Raw genomic sequence first — 12,180 nt, 5'->3', positions numbered from 1 at the left:
CTGGGGGACCTAATGTAAAAAAACCTCCTTCTGTCACCAAAGCTGATCAGCAATTGGGAACACAGCCACTTCAGTGCTGCCATCATAATTAAAACAGCAGCAGTCCCAATGGTGTGGACAGAGCTTCTGTTTGCTACCTGCCTACCTGCTAAGGTCTTGTAGACACTAGATTATTTTGTTTGCAAAATTCATGATGACAGCAAACTATAAGAAGGTTCACATTCAAAACTACTCTGGCAGAACCTAGTAAAACAATCCCTGAGAGGAAAAGACTTCTATTACGTCCTGAATACTAGCAGAAAAATACATGTAGACATGCCTCTGCATTTTGCTGACTACCACATTATAGGTATATAGCTGCTGAGTAAAGACATGCAGAGCAACCAGAAGCTAAGTGGATATAAATATACAAGCAACTTCCCTTTTTTTGCCTGCAATCTAACTTCAGAAGTAGTCTGCTATAGGCAAAGCTTTTTTTATAGTCTGCTATAGGCAAAGGGTTTTTCTGTTCTGTGAATCATTTAGCAGTCAGTATTTCAGTTGTAATTTTCTAAATACAATGTATTTTCTCCTCTACCAGATGGTGATAGAAGTTATAATTTGGAGATGCTCCCTTACCTAGATTAGATTGGTTGGGTATTGGCAGCTGGTCCCTCAGTAAATGAGCCAATTAAAGCAGAGAAAGGGTATGAAGAAGTTGCTTAGTGCTCCACAATTAAAGTTTGTTGTTGTTCTTCTTCATGTATGCCTGTATTTATTGAAGTCAGTGGGTGTGTCTAAACATGCATTTGATCTGGGAGCAGTTTACTTGTGAGTAAATTACTCATGAGCAAATGCTCCCGGACAGGCATCTGCATGTGCAGGGTCTTAGGAGCAGATTTTCTGCTCATGGAAGCTAGCAGGGGGCTCCTGTCCCTGGCTCTCCGATCAGGGGCATAGGACTGGGAAAGAGCTGCAGGGGAGGGACAGGTCCCAGCCCCCTGTTCCAATCCGCTGGTGGGGCAGCTAGGAGTGAGCCCCCTAGATGTACCACCAACAAATGGTGCAGGGGGCTGGGACCTGCCCAACCCCTGCAGCTTTTTCCAAGCCCCATGCATCCTCCACCCTATCAGGGCATGGGTCTGGGACCTCCCCCTGACTGGGATGGTTTCTAGCCCCTGCCTCTGTGATCACAGGATGGGGGCTGGAGAGCCTGTTCCCTGCCTAGCTCCACGATTGCAGAGCTGTGCGAGGAACATACTGGATAACCTGTTCCCTACCTAGCTCCATGATTGCAGAACTGGTCAGGGAACAGGCTCCCCAGACCCTGCTCCATGATTGGGGAGCAGGGGCTGGGAAATCCTTCTATCCCAGCCAGAGCTGTCCAGTAGCATGATCCAGACTGTGAGATCCTTTTCTCTCAGTGCCAGCTCCATGAAGATCTCCCAGTCTGGGTCCCATGACCACAGGGCTCAGGTAGGGAGAGAAGGATGTCCCAGTGCCAGCCCCATGACTGTGGAGATGGCTCTGGGAGATAAGGATGTCCCAGCCCAGGTCCCACAACTGCAGAGTTTGGGCTGGGAGAGAAGGATCTCCAAGTGCTGGCCCTGCCACTGTGGAGCTGGCACTGGGAGATAAGGATCTCCCAGCCCAGGTCCCACCATCACAGGGCTTGGGCTGGATAAGGATATTCCAATGCAAGCCCTACAATTGCAGAGTTGGGGCTGGGAGCCCCCCTGCTGCTAGGGCAAGGGGACATTTATCCCATGCCTTGGCAGCAGGTTGCTCCCAGGGATATAGAGCAATTTCCTGTCCCCTACTGCCCAGGAGCAGATTTGCTCCCAGTCAGGGGTCTACATGTGCACTACTGCTCAATTACTTATCTTGAGTAAGTTTGCTACGTGCATATGCAGGTAGCAAATTTACCTGTGATTAGAGCCAATTATTGCACAGCAAGCATCTGAATATGTAGATGCAGATGCTTACTGCACAGTAAAGCATCTTATGTAAATGTGCCCAGGGATCACTACCTAGTGTCAGGAGTGGTGAATGAGAAAGACCTCAAAAGAATTTGAGTTTGAACTCCAAAAAGAAGTTGGAAACTGAGAGCAAGTGGAGCAACAAAGCCACATGGAAGGACAAGGGCCTCTGTAAGTAATCTGCCTGCAGACTTAACTAATGGGATAATTAGTCATGTCTTGCAATCCTCACCTGCCCTTCTGATGTTGGGCAATGTAGCATAGAACTGGAGGCATTTAGGCAAAGGTCTGAGTGACACCTGGCAGTCAAGGCAGCAGAAAAGAAAATGACAAGGTCAAATGATCTGTCTTTGTGCATATTGTTGGGGAAGAAACCTGGCTTTTGAAGAAGACCAAAATGTGCATTTAAGTGTAATATTAAACACACTTGAGGAGTGCTGCATGAGCAAAAAGGATGAGGCCCTTGAAGGACAGAGATTTGTATGTGCAGACAAACAACGGGAGATGGTCTAGATCGGTCGTTTACAGCACTGAAGAGACAGAGTAAAAACTATGCTTTTGAGAACTTCACAGACTGTCTGATTAGAGATAAGATTATTCGCTGTATTGAAGACATGGTATGAAAAAAAAGGAAATTGTGTGAGGGAGACCGGTCCTAAGAAAAGACTATCCAAAAGTGTAGGGCAGCAGAAACCAAAAAGGCCCAAGTTGCAGAGCTGAATACACCCAAAGGGTGTATCCACCCATCCAAGCATGTGCGCTTGCAGCAGCTCAAATAGAAGCGGTGCAAATTTGAGCTGGGGCTTTTTGCCTCAGTGCACGTGCTTGGACATGCACTTTGTTGTGGAGCAAATTGTGCCACTTGGGGCAAGATAACCCTGCCTGGCTCCTCCTGGATCTGCAGCCAGGGGGAGCTAGAGCCCGGGGCCAGCAGCTGTGCTGTCCCCAGCAGTATAAAAAGTTGCCCTGGCAAGTAGCTGAGGGCTACTAGCTTTCAGGAGCTTCTGGGGCCCAGCCAATTGGTACCTGGGGACACTACCCTTTGTGCCAGCTGGACGGCTGAAGCAGCCCTGGGAGTTCCCTGTACCCTCTACCCACTGCAGGGGTCTGGCAGTGGGGGCTGCTGCTTGACTGTGAGCTGCTACACACCCATCACACCCAGATGGGGACTGCACAGCCACTAGAGGCATCTGCTCCTCTGGGCCAACTGGAAGTGGGCTGTGGCTGCAGGGTTGGCCTCTGTGGCACTACTGCCACATGTAGCTATCACGTGAAAGATGTTCTGGGTGTGGCCTGCTTTGAACTGTCAAAGTCTGTCCTCCTAGCCCCAAATGGCCAGGAAGTCAGCCACAGCCAGTGGTCCAAGGTCCCAGATCTGAGCAGGCAGGGTCCTAGCAGGAATTCTGGTGTTCCCTATTGGAAAACTGAAAAATCCCTGATAAAAAAAATCCGAAAGTCACTCTGTAAAATACTCCAAAATCCATGTTCCTCCAAAAGTAAAAGAAAAGACCACCATAAAGAGAGAGACAGAGACTGTGATCAGTTGGACAAAGTTTTATTGATGTATCTACAGTGTTAAAGCATGTCCCTTATCATAATAATAAAATGAACTCTAAATACGTTTCATGAATTCATGAATATATATTTTGCTGACCTCCCACAGGGGCTATGGCCCCCACACAGGGGTTACGGTCCCCCAACAGGGGGTTTGTTCCCTACACAAGGGCTATGGCCCCCCAACAGGGGGTTTGGCCCCCCAACAGGGGCCAAATGTCCCCTGCAGGGGCTACCACTCCCCCTCAAGGCCCACATGCCCCACCCCAGCCCCCTGATTGCTGCCCCACCTGGCCCCATCCCCTGCCAGCTGCTGCAGCCCCCCAATGGTTGCCCTGCTTAGCCTCACCCCCCAACTTGCACCCCCAGGCCCCCATGGCTACTCCCACAACCCCAGGCACCGTCACTTAAAAAAAACCCAAAATAAAGAAGAAAAAAACCAGAAAAAAATGGAAAAAAAAGCCTCTACTTACCTTAGAAGTTGGGATGGAGGGGCTTCAGGGCCTCCTGGCAGAGCCCTCCCATGAACGTCAGGGCAGTGGGTGCAGGAGGGCCTGGGCTGGGGCTGCTGGGGTGGTCCCTCTGCCCCTCACTGTGTAGGCAGGGCCCCAGCCAGCCAGCCAGCCAGCCAGCCAGCCAGCCAGCCAGCCAGCAGTTGGAGCTGTCAGTAAGTGCTGGGGATTATTATTTTTTTTTAACTATGGGGATGCTGGGGTGGGGGCAGGGATCACGGGGAGGGTTGTGAGGCTGGGTGGGATGGGGCCAGGCAGGGCAGGGTTTGGTGGCGTCTGGCGGGCTGGAGGGGGGTGAGACTGGGCAGGGAAGTGATTGGGGGGTCAGGGGAAGATGGGGGAATGGGGTGGGCAGGGAAGTGATTGGGGGGTCGGGGCAAGGTGGGGGGAGGGGCTGGGCAGAGAAGTGATCGGGGTGTCAGAGCAGCAGGTGGGGGGTGGGGCTGGGCAAGGCAGGAATCAGGGGGGCTGGGGGAGTGGGCATGGCCAGCAGGGGTCCCCTCCATGGTCTCCTCCCTCCTCCAGCCCCCCCCGACCCGTTATGGGCACTGGAGCCCTGGTGCTGAACATGCGGCCTGGCAGCCAGAGCATCTCCATGGAGGACCCAGCCTCCAGTTGCCTGCCCTGCTTTATTTAGCTTCGTTATTTTTAGACCCCTGGATATCCAGGGGTCTCATTTTCTCTCCGCACTGCAAACTTGCAGCGTGGGGAACTTTTTTTCGTTCCTGCACATGCCACTTGCCCCATCTCAGAGGGGTTTGAGATGGGGCAAAAGGCACATGTGTGCTTGTCTGGACACACCCAGAGGGTCATCCATGTAGTAGGCATGAAGGAATGTGGCCAGAAAAAGACATCTCATAGTCAAATTTTCTTTGGCAAGATGACTAAGTGAGAGAGTGTATGTAGCATGTGTGGCAGACGACAATGCCCCATATGTTGTGCTGCCTTTGGCAAACTCTTTTCTAGTTTTTAAAAGAAGAAGCATTCTGTCAGGTGCATACACTTGAAAGCATACCAGAAGAATTGTATATAGATATTGTAGAATCAAGCAAAATCAGTGAGTGGGAAAACTTTATTTTGATCAGTGCCAGTCACCAGTTCCACTAAATGCATATAGTTTAACCATAATCGTTGTAAAGAAGGTGCTGTGAAAACATGTATATATGTATTTCAAGCTTTGACTGAGTACTAAACAAGAGCTCTGATGTACTCATGTTTTGTTCCTTACATGTCAGCATTACATTTTGTTGTCTTAATCTTAATAGTTCAACACTCCTTCAAGTATGCAGTTTCAGTGGCAATATGCTTGTTATAAACTGCAATTGTACATTCTGTTACCTTTTACAACATGGTTAGTCAATCACATATTATGTTGTAAAGAACAGGTAAATTAAAAATGTGTCATGCATTACAATTTCAGGTCTGCAACTAGTTGTATTACCTCTTACAACAAGCCAATGAGTAGTAGAAGTACGTGCCTTTATTCATAGATTCATAGATGTTAGGGTCGGACGGGACCTCAATAGATCATCAAGTCTGACCCCCTGCATAAGCAGGGAAGAGTGCTGGGTCTAGATGACCCCAGCTAGATACTCATCTAACCTCCTCTTGAAGACCCCCAGGGTAGGGGAGAGCACCACCTCCCTTGCGAGCCCATTCCAGACCTTGGCCACTCGAACTGTAAAGAAGTTCTTCCTAATGTCCAATCTAAATCTGCTCTCTGCTAGCTTGCGGCCATTGTTTCTTGTAACCCCCGGGGGCGCCTTGGTGAATAAATCCTCACCAATTCCCTTCTGTGCCCCCGTGATGAACTTAAAGACAGCCACAAGGTTGCCTCTCAACCTTCTCTTGCGGAGGCTGAAAAGGTCCAGTTTCTCTAGTCTCTCCTCGTAGGGCTTGGTCTGCAGGCCCTTGACCATATGAGTTGCCCTTCTCTGGACCCTCTCCAGGTTATCCGCATCCTTCTTGAAGTGTGGCGCCCAGAATTGCACGCAGTACTCCAACTGCGGTCTGACCAGCGCCCTATAGAGGGGAAGTATCACCTCCTTGGACCTATTCGTCATGCATCTGCTGATGCACGATAAAGTGCCATTGGCTTTTCTGATGGCTTCGTCACACTGCCGGCTCATGTTCATCTTGGAGTCCACTAGGACTCCAAGATCCCTTTCCACCTCTGTGCCCTCCAGCAGGTCATTCCCTAGGCTGTAGGTGTGCTGGACATTTTTCCTCCCTAGGTGCAGCACTTTGCATTTCTCCTTGTTGAACTGCATTCTGTTGTTTTCTGCCCACTTGTCCAACCTATCCAGGTCTGCCTGCAGCTGTTCCCTGCCCTCCGGCGTGTCCACTTCTCCCCATAGCTTTGTGTCATCTGCAAACTTGGACAGAGTACATTTGACTCCCTCGTCCAAGTCACTGATGAAGACATTAAAGAGTATCGGTCCAAGGACCGAGCCCTGCGGGACCCCACTGCCCACACCCTTCCAGGTCGAGACCGACCCATCCACCACGACTCTCTAGGTGCGACCCTCTAGCCAATTTGCCACCCACCGGACTGTGTAGTCATCCACATCACAGCCTCTTAACTTGTTCACCAGTATGGGGTGGGATACCGTATCGAAGGCCTTCCTGAAGTCTAAGTATATGACATCCACCCCTCCTCCTGTGTCCAGGCGTTTTGTAACCTGGTCATAGAAAGAGACTAGATTGGTCAGGCACGATCTGCCTGCCACAAACCCATGCTGGTTTCCCCTCAGCATAATTTGCCCTGCCAGGCTCTCACAAATGTGAGCCTTGATAATTTTTTCAAAGATTTTACCAAGGATGGAGGTGAGACTGACTGGCCTATAGTTGCCCGGGTCCTCCTTCCTCCCCTTTTTGAAAATGGAGACCATGTTAGCCCTTTTCCAGTCCTCCGGGACTTGGCCCGTGCGCCACGAGCGTTCGAATATTCCCGCCAGTGGCTCTGCAATGATGTCGGCCAGTGCCTTCAGCACCGTCGGATGGAGCTCATCCGGGCCTGCCGACTTAAAGGTATCCAGTTCTTCCAAGTGACTCTGCACCATCTCAGGATCTACGTATGGAAGTCTGGCGCCTTGCTGCTGCCTCTCTACAACCCCAGCAAGAGACTTGTCGTGCCCCTCACTTAGGAACACTGAGGCAAAGAACTCATTGAGGAGTTCAGCCTTGTCCCCTCTGTCCATCACCAATTGTTTCTGCCCATTTAGCAGGGGTCCTATTCCTCCCTGGGCCTTCCTTTTACTCCCTATATATCTAAAAAACAATTTCTTGTTGTCTTTTACTTGGGTTGCCATCCTCAGCTCCATGGTAGCTTTGGCCTCCCTACAAGCACGAGCAGAGGAGGTATATTCATCTTTAGTGATCTCACTTTGTTTCCACTTTTTATGTGCTCCCCTTTTGGCCCTTAGGCTGCCCTGGATTTCTCTGGTCAGCCATGGAAGCCTCCTGGCCCCTTTCCCTCTTTTGCCTCGCTCGGGGATCGTCTTGCTTTGTGCCCGAAGGATCGTTTCCTTAAGGCACAGCCACCCTTCTTGGGCTCCCATCACTTCAAAACTCCTACTCTGCAGTGCGTCCTTGACTAATCGCCTGAGTGCATTGAGATCAGCTTTCCGAAAGTCTAGCACTTTCACCCTACTAGTTACCTTACCCACTCGCCGTCTTATGTTGAATTCTATTATAAGGTGATCACTGTCTCCCAAATGGCTACCGATCTGGAGGTCCCCTATCATGTCATCCCCTGTTGCCAATACCAGATCCAGTATGGCATTCCCCCTAGTGGGACCATGCACCTCCTGTGTCAGGTGGAGGTCCTGTACACAGGTTAGAAACCTGCGTGAGCGATGTGACCTTGCTGTCTGCATCATCCAGCAGATGTCCGGGTAGTTTAGATCCCCCATGACTACCGCCTCTTAAGCTTTTATGGTCTCTGAGAGTTGCCTCAGGAGCCCCGCATCTATTTCTTCCCCTTGATGTGGGGGTCTGTAGCAGACCCCTACCACCAAATCCCTTTCTCCTTGCCCCCCATGTAGCCTAACCCACAATCCTTCTACTTCCTCAACCTTGGATTCTGTCTTGATGAGGGTTGATGTATATTGCTCACTGACATAAAATGCAACCCCCCCCCCCCTTTCTTCCCCGACCTGTCCTTTCTGTACAGTCTATAGCCCTCAATATGTACCGCCCAGTCGTGGGATGAATCCCACCAGGTTTCTGTTAGCCCCACTAAGTCATAGGTTATTAGTGCAAGCAGGAGCGCTAGTTCATCGTGCTTGTTCCCCATGCTCCTAGCATTAGTATATAGGCACTTGAGCCCTGCGACTGGTGCCTTTGCTGCCCCCCCGCTCCGAGTCCCAAGGTGTCCATTGTTTCTTACCTTCTTGTTTCTTACCTTAAGAAAGGTATGCTGGAATAAGTAGATGTTCTAGAAAAATGGGCCTCACTCACTATTGCCTTGCATTTAGTGTAGTCACTGGTGCTGTGCAAAAGGAATGGAAAGCAGAATGGAAAATCAGCCCGGGGTGCTTCGGTGAAAAAAACCAGGCCTCGAGTCTACTGTAAAAACAAATGTTTTCCCTCTAGGTAGATTACTTGATATGTGCTACTGAAAGTATCCATCTCATTTTGTTAAGCTTTCAACCCTAGTCACTTACCAGTAGGCAGAATCCTGATTCTACCCCCCCCCCCCAAAAAAAAAACAAATAAACACTTGGGGATGAACATCTGAGACAGTGAACCTGAGAGCAGCTCTTGGCATGTACCCAGCACCACTCTAATGTCAAATTCACCTCATTCCTGGGACATGGTTCATCTAGAATGAATGAATGGTATATGCTCCTCAGCAGAAATTCAAGGTTTGGTGTGGGGGCAACAAAGGGGCTCAAAGGCACCTAAATTCTGCCAAAGTTCTGTTTAGACACCTTAGAGATGGATTACTGGCCCTCAGTCTCAACACAGGGAATGCCACCACCACCACCAATCATCTCTGGACACAGTGGCACCATCCTGTTTAATCACTGGCTTTTCTTTAGTGACTATGAATGTTATTAGCACCTACTTTAATGAGAACTGTAATGAATTTGTGTCACCATTGTATTTTGTATAGTTCAGCAGTGATTAACAATGTTTACTTTTGGCCAGATACTGACCTAGAACTAAGTACTCTAGATCACAAAACCAGTTTTCTGAGTCATCCAGTCTCACTGTATCTCTAATAGTAAGAATATAAATGAGATTTGCAGAGCTATTGCTCTGAGGGTAAAGATCCTGCACCAGATAATTTCCCATTAGGGATGAGAAAGTGAAGATAGGGTTATTTTGAGAGCTCATGAATCTTCCGAAATGTTACCTAAACATGAAGTAGTAGATCCAAGTCAGGATCTGAATTCTGTCTGCACAGCATAAACCACTAACCCAGCAATTATATTATATTTTGTTTTGTTTTCTTTTTAAAAGAGTTTACACATTTTCCATTCTACTAGCCATTTCTTTCTTATATTCTTGAATTCTTCTATAAGAAAGAAGTTATTAATCTTGGTAATAAAATGTTTGAATACAAAATGTACAACTTTATGTTTAGCAAAAAGCAGGCAAAAGTTAATGGGCCAGTTTTAATATGCATATAATTCTGTTCAAATCAATGGCATCATGCCAGGTCTCAATTTCAGTTAACAACTTTTGTATTGTCCTAGTGACTTTTTATCATGCCAACAATTTTGTGTAATATATTATATTTTAAGAAGCAACATCTGCTCCCCTCGTCTTTGATTTTATTAGCTTTCCAAATGAAAGTGATTCCAGTGTAGCACATTTTTTAAAGTGTTTTTCATGTATGCATATGGGGCAGGTAGAGTCTGGCAATACAGAAAATATTCTTGTTTATTAAGCTATGAATTTGTGATGGACAGTTGTTAGTGGTCAGAGTGCATCATTGAAAAACAATGTCCAACGATCAGTCATTTGTTAATGAAGGCCAAAAAATCTAGATAAATTGAGCATAACTTTATAATGAACACGGCTATTTTAAAGAATTTATGATCACATGCCCAAATTTTCCTGCTTCAAATAGTGATATATGGTGAGACCACTTTGCATTCAATTAATTTCCTAATTAAGAAATGGCAGTTACTAAGGAGTAAGACTCTTGCTTAATTACCCAATAAACAAGCACAAAAACATTTCCAGTGGACTAAGAGCTTAGCAAAGAGTCACCTTTAGTGACAGGAGCTGACTACAGTGCACAAAAAATAGACTCTTTTTGTTTTGCTTTGCAGGGACAATGCCATGAGTTTTCAAATGGACATAGATAAATATGTATACTTATTCATCTGCATGTTCTTCCTGAAAAAATAGATCCCCCTAATCTGTATACACAAGCTGGGATTCGTGCACCTGCAGCGGAATGTGCACATGTTGTCCTGCTTTGCACACACTCATTGAGAGATTTTCACAACTTAACTAGGCACACTGGGAAGATGCACATGCAGTTCTCTGTGGGACAGCTTGCAACAGGTTGCTCATGGGTTCTCTCTTTTCTTTGTTTTGTTTAATGGGCAAATATTTCTGCTTTTAATATTAACATTTTTTAGACATATGCTGTCAAGCCTGCTGTGCAGGAAGTGTTTTTTACCTCAAAGAGGAGAGTCTGGTTGTACACAAAGTAGATTTATATATAATAAATGATGGCTATTGTGGGTGAAATCTTGGCCCTCCCATATCTTCAGATTTCATCCTGTGACTACTAAGAAAAAGAAGCATGTACTTATTAAAACTAAATATGATTCTTTTTGGTGAGCAAGTTATATGTCACACCTGTTTCTCTTTTCAGAGCTGATTTGAACATTTGCAAAGAGATCCAGTTTCTTCAATTAAAAATACAAATAAAAAGATGAAATCAGAATTTCTATTGAAATAAGAATGCAGTGGCTATTATGAAGTCAGAACAGGTTGAGTGCTAAACACTAATACAACCCTCTTAATCATCAGCTATGTGTACCACATAAGGAGTTACAGAAGAGTGCTGAAATGCAAATTGCAGGTTCAGCCCTTCAATAGAATCTTCTTTGTTGCACATTCTACAGCTGCATGAGCCACATAATTGGGAAAGATTAAGAGATCACCACTGAGGTACAAAGCCTTCTGAATCTGGCTCATATCTACTATTTCACAGTTTTTATGGCCTACCCAATGCTATTAGTGTTAATCCAGTTAACCAGCAAATGAGTGTCCACACCACAAAACCCATCATCATAACTGGTAGTTTTATTGATAATGTCACTATGAATGCCAAACATGTAAACAAAGCTACTAATACACCTTCCAGAATAGATTTAAATTAAACTAGCATGGCATTACCACCAATGTTACTGAAAGGTGAACCAAAGACTTTATTTTTCAGAGCTGTCAATCAGCTACTGTCTGCAGACATTAACTTAGATTTCACTCATTAAATTAAAAAACCTCACATCATTTCCACTTACTCTTGCATGCAGCTACATAGAATTTAAAAAAAAAATTAAAATATTAAAATGAACACTCTTATAGTAAGCTGTAATTGTGAGCTTTTTTGGCATCATATTTTTGCAAGATGCCTCACACAATGGAGTTCCACTTGCCAAGTCAAACTACAACCTAGGTAATAATATTAACAGCAATTGGCAATAAATGATGCACAGGGTAAAGTAACATTACAATAAGAGGCTGCTACCATCAAGAAATAAAGGAAGTCAAATAATGTACATGAAAAGATGACAGAAGATGGCACAGGACATCTATTTGCTATGCTTTCCTGTTGCCTAAGTAGCCAATGCCTGTGTTCAGTCTCAGTGAAGCTGGCCAGTCTGTTTTAATAAAGTCAATTGATGAATAGCTTTGTCCCATTTCAGGCAACTTAAATGTTATCTTGCTTCAATTTAATGCCACATTAATCAGTCACATTACTCACAAGAGTAATCTTTTTCCCTGCTCGTTGCTAGGATGGCAGGAAAGGCAGAAGACTACCTCAATAAAGCTGTTACTGAAGATTCAACTTGTATATAATTACCAAAATAAAGTGATCTTTCCCTGTTCTTCAAGCAAATTCAGTGCTCTGGAGAAGTGTTGGAAAGTCAGCCTCATAGACAAAAGCTATACCTTTTGTTTCA

This window comes from Alligator mississippiensis, chromosome 5 (genome assembly GCF_030867095.1).
Source record: "Alligator mississippiensis isolate rAllMis1 chromosome 5, rAllMis1, whole genome shotgun sequence".
NCBI classification, from domain to species: Eukaryota; Metazoa; Chordata; order Crocodylia; family Alligatoridae; genus Alligator; species Alligator mississippiensis.
Note: the sequence above shows the minus strand (reverse complement) of the source record.